Source organism: Balaenoptera borealis (genome assembly GCF_965194805.1).
Source record: "Balaenoptera borealis genome assembly, chromosome: 13".
Taxonomy (NCBI): domain Eukaryota; kingdom Metazoa; phylum Chordata; class Mammalia; order Artiodactyla; family Balaenopteridae; genus Balaenoptera; species Balaenoptera borealis.
The window spans coordinates 13,794,809-13,809,259 of record NC_138870.1 but is presented as its reverse complement, the minus strand read 5'-3'; positions in this window follow the sequence as shown (position 1 = coordinate 13,809,259).

Genomic DNA, 14,451 nt, shown 5'->3' with positions numbered 1-14,451 from the left:
TAGTCCTGGGATGACTCAGGCCAAGCAACTAGCTGGGTGGAGACACAGCCCCACCTACCAGCAGGTCTGCTGCCGTAAGGCCCTCTGAGCCCACAGTCACCCTGGGACCCGGCCCTGTCCACCAGAGGGCCCAGAACCCAGACCTGTACTCCAGTGGGCCAGCACTAGCCCCGGGACCAGCCTCTCCCACGAATGGGGATGCACCAGCCTCAAGTCACCCCCGGCCCAAGCCCCACCCACGAGAGGGTCAAAACACCAACTCCAGGACCCCCGTGGCCCTGAAGCCAGAGACCCCAGGACATACCAGTGAGCCAGCACAAGCCCAAGAATCTGGCCTCACCCACCAGTGGGTGGGCACCAGCTCCAGGACCACCACAGCCCTGCAGCCTGCCACACCGGGACCCAGCGCACACACCAGCAGGCCAGCACCAGTTACAGGACAACACAACCCCTCAGCCAGTCACGCTGGGATCTGGTCACACTCACCAGCAGGCTGACACCAGCTTCGGGACGCGCCGGATCCCACAGCAAGTAGCCTCGTGACCCAACCCTGTCCACCAGTGTCGGACAGGCTGGCAGCCTCTGCACAAGGCAGTGCCTGGCAACCAACCAAACCGGGGGGCCAGCTACACCTACCAGACCGCCCACAGTAGTCAGGCTGTCATACAGAAGGACCCACACAACCCAAATAGGGGGCACCCCTAGAGCATACAGCTCTGGTGACCAGAGGGGACTGTACTGCTGGGACATAAAGGACATCTCCTCCAAAAGGCCACTTCTCCAAGGTCAGTAAATGTAACCAAGCCACCAGGTACATAGAAATAAAAACAGCAATGAAGAATACAATAATTGAAATGAAAAATGCACTAGAAGGGGGCTTCCCTGGTGGTGCAGTGGTTGAGAATCCGCCTGCCAATGCAGGGGACACGGGTTCGAGCCTTGGTCTGGGAAGATCCCACATGCCGCGGAGCAACTGGGCCCGTGAGCCATGGCTACTGAGCCTGCGCATCTGGAGCCTGTGCTCCGCAACAAGAGAGGCCGCAATAGTGAGAGGCCCGCGCACCGCGATGAAGAGTGGCCCCCGCTTGCCGCAACTAGAGAAAACCCTCGCACAGAAACGAAGACCTAACACAGCCAAAAATAAATTAATTAATTAATTAATTTTAAAAAAATGCACTAGAAGGAATTAACAGTAGACGAGATGATACAGAGGAACAGATCAATGAGCTGGAAGACAGAGCAGTGCATATCGTTGAACAGAAAAAAAGAAAAAAAGAATAAAAAGAAATGAGGAGAGTTTGAGACCTCTGAGACAACATCAAGCATACTAACATTTGCATTATAGGAGTCCCAGAAGGAGAAGAGAGAGAGAAAGGGGGCAGAGAACATATTCGAAGAAATAATACCTGAAAACTTCCCAAAACTAGGAAAGGAAACAGACATCCAGGTCCAGAAAGCAGAGAGGGTCCCAAACAGGATCAACCCAAAGAGAAACAAACCAAGACACGGTGTAATTAAAGTGGCAAAAATGAAGGATAAAGAGAGAATGTCAAAAGCAGCAAGGGAAAAGAAACAAGTTACATACAAGGGAACTCCCATAAGGCTTTCCGCTGACTTCTCAACAGAAAATCCGCAGGGCAGAAGGGAGTGTCATGATATATTTAAAGTGATGAAAGGGAAAGACCTAGAATACCCTGCAAGGCTTCATTCAGATTTGATAGAGAGATCAAAAGTTTTATAGACAAGAAAAAGCTAAAAGAGTTCAGTATCACCAAACCAGCTTCACAAGAAATGTTAAAGGGACTTGTCTAAGCAGAAAAAAAACGCCACACCTATAAACATGAAAATTATGAAAGGAGAAATCTCATTGGTGAAGGCAAATATATTACTAGTAAAGGTAATAAATCAGCCATGTATAAAGCTAATAGGAGGGTTAAAAGACAAAAGTAAAAAAATCATCTATATCCAGAATAAGTAGCTTGAGAGATACACAGAACAGAAAGATTTAAAATATGACGTCAAAACAGTAAAGTTGGTGGGGAAGGAGTAAAAATGCAGGGTTATTAAAATCATTTGAACTTAAGAAATCAGTAACTTAAAATAATCAGATAGATAGAGAGATACGTACATTGTGGGGAATATAGTCACAACTATGTCATATCTTTGTATGGTGACATATGGTAACTAGACTTATTGCGGTGATCATTTTGAAATGTATAGAAATATCGCATCACTACATTGTGTAACAGGAACTGACACAGTGTTGTAGGTCAATTATTCTTCAAAAACAAACAAACAAACTCACAGAAAAAGAGATCATATTTGTGGTTACCAAAGGTGGGTGGCAGGATGAGGGGGAACTGGATGAAGGTGGTCAAAAGGTACAAACTTCCAGCTATAAGATAAATAACTGCTAGGGATGTAATGTACATAATAAATATAATTAACACTGTTGTATGTTATATATGAAAGTTGTCAAGATAGTAAATCCTGAGTTCCCATCACAAGAAAAAAAATTTTTTTCCTATTTCTTTAATTTTGTATCTATATGAGATTACGGATGTTCACTAAATTTACTGTGGTAATCATTTCATGATGTAGGGAAGTCAAATCATTAGGCTGCACACCTTACACTTGGTGCTGTATGTCAATTATATCTCAATAAAACTGGAAGAAAAAAAAAAAAGAGTGAACCAGACAGACAGGTACCTGCTCTCAAGAAGCTTAATTCCAGTGGAACAGTAATAAATATTTCAGCAAGTTTCCCTTTTCCTTTTCTCCTATAATCCCCCCTCCCTCCCCTCCTAACCAGAGAAGCTCTAGTGAGCTCAGGGGGCAGCTCTCTTCCATTTCATTTCAGTCTTTGTTAGTTTCCTTCTTTCTCCCTCCCACAACATCCATCCCACCCTATCTGACTCCAGTCTGGATAATTTATGACCTCTTACCTCTTCACTGCGTTTTTATTTTTCTCTTTCCAAACTTTTCAAGATACGTTTCTTTTATTGCCAAAACTCTCTTTAGGAAAGGAAACTAACAATTATTGAACATATTCTGTATACCAGGCACTTCTGTACCTTATTTCATTTAATTCTCATAATAGGTCAGATGATGTAGGTATTATTACCCCCATTCTTAGATGAGAAAATTGAACTTCTTTTTAATCTTTAAAGGTAGGGGACTTTCCTGGTGGTCCAGTGGTTAAGACCCCATGCTCCCAATGCCAGGGGCCCGGGTTCGATCCCTGGTCAGGGAGCTAGATCCCACATGCCGCAACGAAAAAGACCCCGCATGCTGCAACTAAAAGATCCCGCGTACTGCAACTAAGACCTGACGCAGCCAAATAAATAAATAAATATTTTTTAAAAATCTTTAAAGGTAGGATTTAAGGCCAGATCTGACTGACTGCCAAGTTCACATTCTTTTCTTTACACAAACTTCCTCTTAGCTCTCCTATAATAACTCTACTAGATTATATACGTGTTTAGGTGTTCCTGCCATCTTATATTAGCTTATCCTTTAGATTATAAGCTTTAAAAGTATAAAAGAGTATTGTTCCTGTATCACCTAGAATAATGGGAGTCTAATAAATTTGGTTAACAGATTTTATTATGATCTGTTTTATTTATTGCTTTGCTTATAAAAGTAATACACGATCAACATTAAAAGATGAAAACCTAATACAATCACAAAGAAGAAAATAAATCATACAGGATCCCACTACCCCAGGATATCCAATTATTGCTATTTTGTTATTTCCATGTTTTTTCATTATGTATAAACTTTGGAAGTATAATTGGCATCAAACTGTACATATCCTTTCATATTGTTTTTTAATTGGATTTTTTATACTTGGCATCATTTCCCCATGCCATTTAATATTCTCCTACAATGATGATATTCTGCTATAGTTATCTAATCATTTTCCTATTATTGGTCCTTAAGATTTTTATTATAAATAATGCTTGATGAACATTTTTATAGATATATTTGTGTACATCCTATTTTCCTAAAAATAAACTCCTGTAATATGAAATTGCAACTCTTTGTGACTTTGTGTGTTATCAAATTGGCTTCCTATGAAATTGTGCCAACTTACCCTCTACTAGCAGTAGATGGAGTGCCCAATTACCTACATGCTTGGCAGTGTTTGGTATTATGTTCATTGTTAATCATTAACAGGCTGATAAATAGAAAGCGATATGTCTTCTGTTTGCTGTTTCTTGGCTGAGTTAGTTTGAACAACTTTTCCTAAGTTTAGCCACCCATGATTTGCAAAATACCTATTTATGCCTTTTGCCTACTTTTCTGCTAGGATGTATTTTTTATTGATTGGTAAGCTTTTTATGTATCAAAGCTTTGATTCTTTTTTCCTTCTTGTGTTGCAAATGTTTTTTCTAGTTCCATTTACTTAAAAGAACTTTATCTTTAAATAGTTATAGATACTCAAGAAGTTGTAAAATACAGTACAGAGTTCCTGTGAACCCTTCATCAAGTTTCCTACATTGATAACATCTTACATTAACTGTAGTACATTACCAAAACCAAGAAATTAACACTGGTACAAAACAGTTAAACAGACTTAACATTGGTACAAAACAGTTAAACAGACTATAGACTTATATGGATTTCTTCATGTGTTTTAAAATCTATTAATGGAAATTTGAATCATAAATTTTAATGCATTCATTCTTTACACTCCCATTTCTGGTTCCGCATGATAGAAGCTTGGAAGTTGCCACTCCCTCTTAACAAGAAGTAAAATACTGAAGATACTGAAAGTCAACAACTATTCTTGGATCCATAAGAGAGAGCAGTTAACAGGCCAACTGTTGCCACCAAGATTGGAGACAGGCGAATACAAAGAGTCGTGGCTTCAAAGAATCAAGACTCACAAGCAGAAGCACTGTGGGAACCAGTGTTGGGGTAGAAAGACCTGAATTGTAATCAATGAATTGCTGGAGCCTCAGTGCAGACAAGTCTGAGAATTAAAAACTCCTAAGGGACCCAGTCATGGGGGGGCCCCAACAATATTGTGAGATTTACCCCCAGGAGCTCAACCAGATTCCCACAGTAAATACTGAAGACAAATCCCCTTGGGCTTCTGCAGTGGGTTGGGAGGGGGAGGAACCATTTTGAAATACCTCAGAGCACCTTGTTTTTAACAAGACCTGCCTTCAAGGGAAACTGGTTAAGGAAAGCCTAACTTACTCAGGTATCATCAGAGCCTAACTGACCTGGGGAAGGGAAATATCCAACTCCAGCCCACCCTAGCCACCCTACGCCACCTAAGGTGGGCTGGAGGGGAATAAAACCTGAGAAACACTTGTGAAGTTCACAGTCCAGAGGCACAGGCTCACTAAAAGACTGAGACCCATCCACAGGACTACAGAACGCTTCCCCTACCCACACTTCACCACACAACTAAAGGTCTATTTACAACAGTTCCCTTTACCTGGTACAGCACGTCTAGCTATCAAGAAAAAATGACAAGGCATACCAAAATGCAAAAAACACAATTTGAAGAGACAGATCAAACATCAGAACCAGACATGGCAGGGATGTCGGAACTATCAGACGGGGAATTTAAAACAGCTGTGATTAATATGCTAAGCGCACTGTAGATAAAGTAGAGAGCATGCAACAACAGATAGGCGATGTAAGCAGAGAGACGGAAATCCTAAGAAAGAACCAAAATGAAGTGCTAGATACAAAAAAACACTGTAACAGAAATAAAGAATGCCTTTGATGGACTTACTAATAGACTGGATGTGACTGAATAAGGAACCTGTGAGTTAAACGACATATCAATACTATCCTTGAAAACCAAAAAGCAAAGAAAACAAAGTCTGAATAAAATAGAATAAAGTATCCAAGGACTGTGGGACAACTATAAAGGTGTACCATATTCATAATGGAAATGCCAGAGAAGAAAGAAACAGAAGAAATATTTTAAACAATGACTGAGAATTTCCTCAAATTATTATCTGGCACCAAACCATAGATCCAGGAAGCTCTGAAAACACCAAACAGGATAAATGCCAGAAAGACTACATCTAGGCATATCATTTCCAAACTACGGGAAATCAAAGATAAAAAATCCTGAAAGAAACCAAAGGGAAAAAAATCTTACTTATACAGGCACAAAGATAAAAATGACATCTTTCTTCATTCTTGAGGTTACTAGTAGCCCATTATATTTATGTACTGTAATTTTATGAATTCCTTATTGTTGGATTATTGTTGGAGATTCTTGGGGAAATACTAAATGGGCTTGAAAATTATGGTGCCAAACATGTGAGCTTTCTTTTCTTCTTTTGGGAACAAATCTAATATTGTCAAGGATCACTATGCTCTTACACTAAGAAATCTGTAGGTTTGCACTGTTGGAAAATGAGTCACTGCTGTGAATCCTTTGATTAGAACCTGTGTACTTTATGAACTATGTTTCTTTTTTAAACATATATATATGAAGTTTTATGAGAAACTCACATTTTTATATCCTTAATATGGCAACAGGAAGGTGTAAAAGAATTTTATTGTAGAATTTTATTTAATCACAGGAAAGGTAGCCCAGTCAAATCTGCAAATGTACAGCTGTGTGGCCACGGATGATTCTCATTCACTGCAATGTTCTCTCAGCCTCTGGGGGAACAATGTCCGCTCTGGGTGTTTGGACCCTTTGGACTTTTAAATCTCTCACCTTGAGGGAGACGGCTGAACACAGTGCAAGTAAGTTTGGGATATTATTTGGGTGCTGAATCTGATGGAGAACAAAGGGTACATGAGATCCTTTAATCAGCCTCTACCTCTTGAAATGCTGAACTCTCGATCTCATTATAATTAAAATAAAGAATCAAGGCTCAGTCTGGCCCAGGAAGTGGAGTGATTTCCAAAACTTGTAGAACCTAAAACATGAGCATTTAGGTCATTTTCTATTTTTTTAAAAAGTATTGTAAACAATACTACAACAAATATTAAAATATAGTACTTATATCTTTAATATTTATTCAGTAATTTCCTTAAGGATAAATTTCTGAAAGTGGGATTCCTAAGCCAAAAAGTATGCTTATTTACAGTCTTTTGGTACGTATTGCCAAAACACCCTATTTAAAGGCCATACTAATTCATACTCCTACCAGTGGAACACTCATTTCCTACATCTTTACCAACACTGGGCATGGCCATTCTTTGTAATTTTTGAAGAATTAAATATCTGATATGAACCAGATCATGTTGATCCCCTACTTTAAAACCTCCAAAGGTTCTCTTCTGTGCATAGGACACATTCTCAAACTTGGTCTTAAAAATTATTGAGGGCCCCATACAGCTTTTGTTCGTGTGAATTATGTTTATTAATATTTGCTGTATTATAAATTGATATATTATTGTAAGTTAATATAAACAAAAATTTTAGTTTTTTATTTAATTCATTAAAAATGATAAATCCATCACATGTTAACATAACATTGTAATGAAAGATAAGTATTTTAAAAAAAACGCTAGTGAGATACGTGGCATTGCTTTACATTTTTGCAAATCTCTTTAATTACTGGCTTAAAAGAAGATGTTCTATTTTAGTAGAAGCCAAAGTCTCATATCTACTTTGAGACTCATATCTACTTTAGTCTCATAACTATTCAATTTGTTGCAATATTGCACATCCTGTAGCCTCTGGAAAACTCCCCTGTACACTCATGAGAAAATGAGAGTGAAAAAAGTAAACAATGTCTTAGTGTTATTATGTATGTAGTTTTGGGCCCCCCCTGAAATGTTCTTAGAGACCTTAGCGGTCTCCAGACCATACTCTGAGAACCATAAAGTGCAAAGCATAAAGGCTAGCTCTTTAGCGTGCCATATGAGCCCTTTCTTCATTCAACCTTAACCCTTCCTCGATTATCCTCTGCTGTGCTCCTTCTTGCAGCCAGACAGAATTCTGACATTATGCATTTTCAGTTCTATATGCTTTCACATGTATTATTCTCTTCCAAGAATGCCTGTCTCTGGTGGCTATACTGGGATTTGAGGGAGCTCAATAAATTATAACCTTATCCAAGTTCTGAATAAACTGAGAGACAAAACAAAAAAGCAAACACAGAGAACCAAGTTATCACCTTTTTTACCAATGCAGCTGATTCTGAAGAATGTAATTTACTAGATGGCGACAGTGGGCTTTCCCATATTCCACCCCCAGAACTTTACAGACCCACCAGCCAGAGACCCACAGTGCTGGACAACAGCAGCTCTTCCCACACAGAGCCCCCTGCTCCATTATTATATTCTGAGAATGGAGAAAGGGCTCACTCCCAAGGGGAGAGGAGGAATGACTGGAGCTACAGTCAAATCCCCAGTTCCTTATCCAATAACCAACAATCAGGTAAATCACTCCATGTTTGCTGAAGACGGATGACTCAGAGGAGAAACCACAAGTGGTGGGCGAGTGGCTTACTTTTATACAAAAGAAAATGGGAATGGGGATGAAGAGTATCTCCCACCCCACCTACACATACACATACACACACACACACACACACACCACAAAAACATTCTCTACCTATAAAATCCCTAGTCATACTCAAACATTACTTATTGTATGAAGCTTTATGTAACTTCCTGACCTAGTCTCCCCTCTGCTTACATAACATTTTGTACATATAAATAAATTCAACAAGTGATATTAAGACCATAACAGGCAAGGGACAAAGGATACAAATACAAATAAGGTCCTATTTCTGCTTTCAAAAACTTGGGGAAACAATATCTACAACAGCAGCTCCAATATAGCTCTCAGATTTTTATCCCCTACGTTCAGTCTGTCGACCAGTTCGGAAGCACGAAACACACAGGCACCCTTTTTCTATGGAATAATTTAGGCATGTCATCGCAGCATCTGAAATCTGTCTACATCATTTGACCCTCGCAAATCTGTACTTGACTTTCACAATGCCCCTGAAATCTTTCCAAACTACTCTCATTTCCTATCAAGACCGGGCCACACCAGTGCCACCAGTAATTATCCCCCAAACCTAACAATTCATTTTTTGTCCTTCCCATTTCCCTAGTAATTTTATACTTGGATGGATGCCTTTGTGTGTTTGTGGGTTTTGAATTTATAGCTGTAATGGTAGAAACCTGCAGTAACACAGCTCATTATATAAGGATTTGGAAACAACATGGGCCACATCCCAGATCTAAGACCCAGCAGTAAATATAATAAAAGCCTGATATAACATGTTTAACCTATAAGGAGGGCACTGCTTCTGTCCCCGAACAGCTCATTATAGAGATTCTACTGCCTTTCTATTCCTCCCCGTCCCCATGGCAGCTTGCAGACTGCTTGAGAGCGCTATCATTGGCTGGATGGTTAGATTAAATGACCTTTGGGGGTCTGTTTTTATCCCCTGAAATTCTATAATTCTAGTGAGTTTCCTTTCCTTGGAAGTATGGCACAAAGTTAGCATTCTGCCAAAGTGCCTGGCACATACTCTGTCACTGTAGTTAAAAGTACAAAGCAGAAACTAACACACCATTGTAAAGCAATTATACTCCAATAAAGATGTTAAAAAAAAAAGTACGGACGCTGGAGCCAAGAGTAACTGGCCTCCCATTCCAGCTCTGTGTGCGCCCTTAAAACAAATCACTTCATTTCTCTATGCCTCCATCAGCTAACTCATCTATACAATGATGAATATAATCACACCTATCTCATAGGCATATTGTGAGGATCAAATAGTTAATACATGTAAAGCACTTTAGAATAGTGCCTACCACATACTAAGTGTATAATCAACTGTCAATTACCAGTCCGTACCGGCGAATATGTGTTCAAAGAATTCTACAATTCCATGAATTCCCAGTAACTTAAAATACACATTTATTAGGCACTCAGGAAATGCTGGAGAGCGATCTTGGGTCTGAATTTTATAGATTTATCCAAATCCTTCTAAATGCCTGTCTCATTAAAATGAAAAGGTTTTAAATTAGAAAGGCAGTTAGTCTTTTTTGAAAACGAATTCTCAGCATATACACCAGGCATATACATACTGAATCTACCAATAAAATCCTATTATAAGACCATGTTTGCATAATTCTTTTATATGATATTAAAAATACACATATCCATTTTTTTTAGAGTAGAATCAAGCATCTACAAAACTGTACTATCTCTTCTTCACAAGATCTTGCTGTAGGTGTGTCAAATGTTCTAATCAGTCCACCAGGTACAGACACTGACTGCAGTTTAAAAGATATAATCGAAGAGCATATTAAATAGTTCCATAAAACATGGAAAGTGAAGCTGACTTTCAACGATGGAATGGCTAAAGCAGTGGGTAAACCTGGCACATTTGCTCTTAAGTCATTTTAAAAGCATTAAAACATATTTCAAAGATTTCAAACATGCAATTATTTTTGCTGCCACTCAAAACATGAAATAAACATTGCTTTAAAAAGATACGTGCTTTTTTAACCCATCGAAACAAACAACTTTGAATAAAAATTGCTTTCCCAGACCATTTTTCATACATTTGCAACTCATCCAGCCAGTTTTAAGTCTGAAATTACAGAAACCATTGGTAAAATGGATCATTGTTACAAAAAATTAAAATGCATTAAACTCAAGGTGTGGTTATTCTATGAAAAACTCCCCTAAAAATATGTATCGTGCATTTCCTTTGGAATTCCAGTCCCTAGCCAAGCTGTACTTTTGTCTACCTAATGGTACTGATTTTTTTTTTAACTTATCTTGTGGATCAGCCTTATTTTATAATCATACCTTCCCTGTATTTATCCAAAGTGATAACTATCTTTTAAATTAATTTAACAAATAAATCTGGAGCACCTACTCTCTGTAAGGTACTTTGTTGGATACTGTACGGGGTTTAAAGCTGGCTGCAACAGTGTTACCCCTGAGGGTTCCCACTCAGGGTGGGCAGAAAGGCAACGCTGACGAATAGACTGAATTCAAGACAGTCTGCTCTGTCCCTGTCACTTTACAAGTTCCAGGCCATGGGTCACCATGAGGAAGGGAGAATCCACAAGCTAACCACACTTCTGTCCTAGACCATCCCTGCTTGACCTGTTTGCCGCACGCCCCCAATTTCTTATTCTGTGACCTCCTAGTTTAAAATCTGGCTCTCTATACCCACCCTAGGCTTGTGTGTTTGGTGACACACACACTTAGAGGCTCTTCGCTCAGGTTTCTCTCCACTCTCAAGTCCCAGATTTGCAAAACTCCAGGTAAGAGACCTGCCAGTTCTGCTTTGTCCCTCGGTATCTACAGAGGATTGGTTCCCAGACCCCCGCAGAACACCAAAATCCGAGGATATTCAAGTCCCTTATGTAAAATGGTGTCGTGTTTGCATATAACCTACACACACCCTCCTGTATACTTTAAATCAGCCCTAGACTACTTATAACACTGAATACAATGTAAATGCTATGTAAATACAGGCATACCTCAGGTACCGTGGGTTCAGTTCCAGACCACCACAATAAAGCAAACACTGCAGTAAAGTGGATCACAAACATTTTTGGTTTCCCATTGCATGTAAGTTATATTTACACCATACCGTATATTAAGTGTGCAATAATTGTATTAAGTCTAATATGGGGATATATGTATATGTATAGCTGATTCACTTTGTTATAAAGCAGAAACTAACACACCACTGTAAAGCAATTATACTCCAATAAAGATGTTTATAAATAAATAAATAAATAAAAATACAACGTACATGCCTTAATTTAAAAATACTTTATTGCCAAACAATGCTAACCATCATCTGAGCCTTCAGCGAATCTTAATCTTTCTCTGGTGGAAGGTTTGAAATATTGCAAAAATTACCAAAATGTGACACAGAGACCCAAAGTGAGCAAAGGTTGTTGGAAAAATGGTGCCGATAGATTCTCTTGATACAGGGTTGCCACAAACGTTCAATTTGTAAAAAACACAGTATCTTTGAAGCACAATAAAGTGAAATGTAATAAAACAAGGTATGCCTGTAGTTGCCAGTGCATGGCAAATTCAAGTTTTGCTTTTTGGAACTTTCTGGTACTTTTTTTCCTAATATTTTTGACCCACAGTTGGTTGAATCCAGGGAGGCAGAAGCCCTGGACACAGAGGACCGACTGTACTTAGCCTAGACCCCTCCCCACCTCTTACGTCTCCCTCCCCGCAAAACCTGCCTGCCATAAAAGGAAAAATAGAAAAAGACACAAGGCAATAATTTTATTATAAGAATGACAGAAACCAGCCATTACAGTAGGTCATAAGAGTGAGACATGGCTTCTGATTTTGAATCTTCTGATGCTGCTTAGTGATGGTTTTCAAGGATCCCAGTAGGAGGAACTGGAGCAGGAGCATGTTTATACTCAAAGAAGATCAGATTTGTATTACCAAAATAGTGTATTTTTACACATGTGATTTTCCACCTTTTTTTGTAGTGTCATCATGGTAACAGAGAACTAGAAGTTTTTGAACGGCTTCTACATGCCAGGCACTTTCCAAGTTCGGTTTTATTATTCCCCTCCATCTTCTGATGGGGAAGATGTTTTATCTAAGGGTGAGATAGTGAATAATACTAGATGCCTCAGGTACTACAACTTCAACTCCCATTTCTTAGCACTTTCAGTTTCAGAGTTCAGATTTCAAAGTGAACCAGAATTTGTATTCATCCCAAACACAATTAACAACTCTTCCTCTTCAAACGTAATAGTCATATATAAATTTCAAATCCTTGGCCTCAGACAAAGGCAGCAGATCAAAGAAGGTGGCATATCCATCCATAACTTCTATGGCTCAATAGGGGTAGGTGCACAAACTGTCAGCAGTTTTCCTGGACCAGTGTGGCATAAAAAGAGCAGAGGAGATAGAGGTAAAAGAAAAATCATATAGCACCCCCATATTTGCAGGAAGCAGTCTGTTGTTGAGGCAGTGCCGGAGAACAAGAATGCAATGTGAGTAGCCCAAAAGTCACTGATCTCTGGTGGCTAGGGAGAGTTCAGGCCAAAAGAATTCACCCAAAAACACAGTCTTGTGTCATGAAGAACTTATGTGTCTGTGAAGAACCTGGACATGACATCACTCCCACACAAATCTCTTGCCAGTAGCTGGTCCAGAAAAAACCTTCATCTCATTCAAAAATGAGCACCTCTGCATAGCTACTACAAGAAAATAAGAGAAGAAAACCAGATAAAATGGAAGACAGATATGTACCCGGAAAAAATGTTTCCATACAGCAGATAAAAATTTGGGCCAAACATATTGCCATACACTTAAAAACAAAGAAAAAGACCAAAATAAAGCTACCATATCTATAAAGCAAGAGATCATATCAAATATACAAGAGCTCAGGGAAGAGGCTGCAAGATGACAGGAAGTGAAATGTGATTTGGCAGAGCCCAGGAAACAAATATTTCACTGGCAGCAACCAGATTCTGCTAAAAACATGGAAAGAAACAAGAATGTCAGAAATGGAAAAAGAAGAAGTAGAAAATTCAAAGAAGTAGAAAAAAAGGAATCCAAAAGAATTAGAAAAAAATAATAGTGAGACAGGACTATTAAAAAGGTCTTAACATATGCAATAACTGGTATCCTGAAGAATAGGTAAAAACATAACAAAACAGGAAAAATGTTAAAGATATACTTCAGAGTAACTTTCCAGAAATATGTCACAAATCTACAGACTGAGAGGGCATGCTGAACCCTAGGAAAAATTGACACAAAACATTCAACACTGAATCACATTTTAGTAAAGTTACTGGAATTGAAAGAAAAAAAAAAAAACTGTTGTGCACTGAGGCAAAAAGTTTGAGTCAGAATGTTACTTTCCACAGCAACGTTTAACGCCAGAAGACATTGGAGCAGTGGTACAAAGTCCTCGGGGATATAAAGTGCATGATTTAAGAACTGTGCACAGTCAAATAGTCATCAAAGAGTAATGAAAATGAACATTTTTGAACTTGCAAAACTCAGGGAATATACCCCAAACCCTTCCTGAAGAAACTGCTACAAGCCAAACTTTGAAGAGCAAAGAGATAAATGGAATACTGGTCCTAAGTATTGACCTCATTTAACTGTAGGACTAAAACTAAAACTATTTTGGAGATTATGGTCACAGAACAGAATTTAAATGTTATAAACGCTAATGATGTAGAAATAATACAGCAAAGGTCTGGAGGGGAAGAGGACAGATGGTGGGTAGTAATGTCAACGTGATGATTTTCTCGTCTGGTAGAGCAGAGGATTGAAAGATTATTGAAGCTGATAAATCATGTAATAGACCTATAAGTACATCTCAAAGTCTAAAGAATATGATATGAAAACTTATGTAAAATCATTAAGAATCAGGTGACTTTGGGAGAAAGTGGAAAAAACTAATTTTACCATTCCTCATGTCAGGAAGTCAATAGACAGCTGTCTAAAGAAATACAAGTTTAAGTATTTGGGGGGAG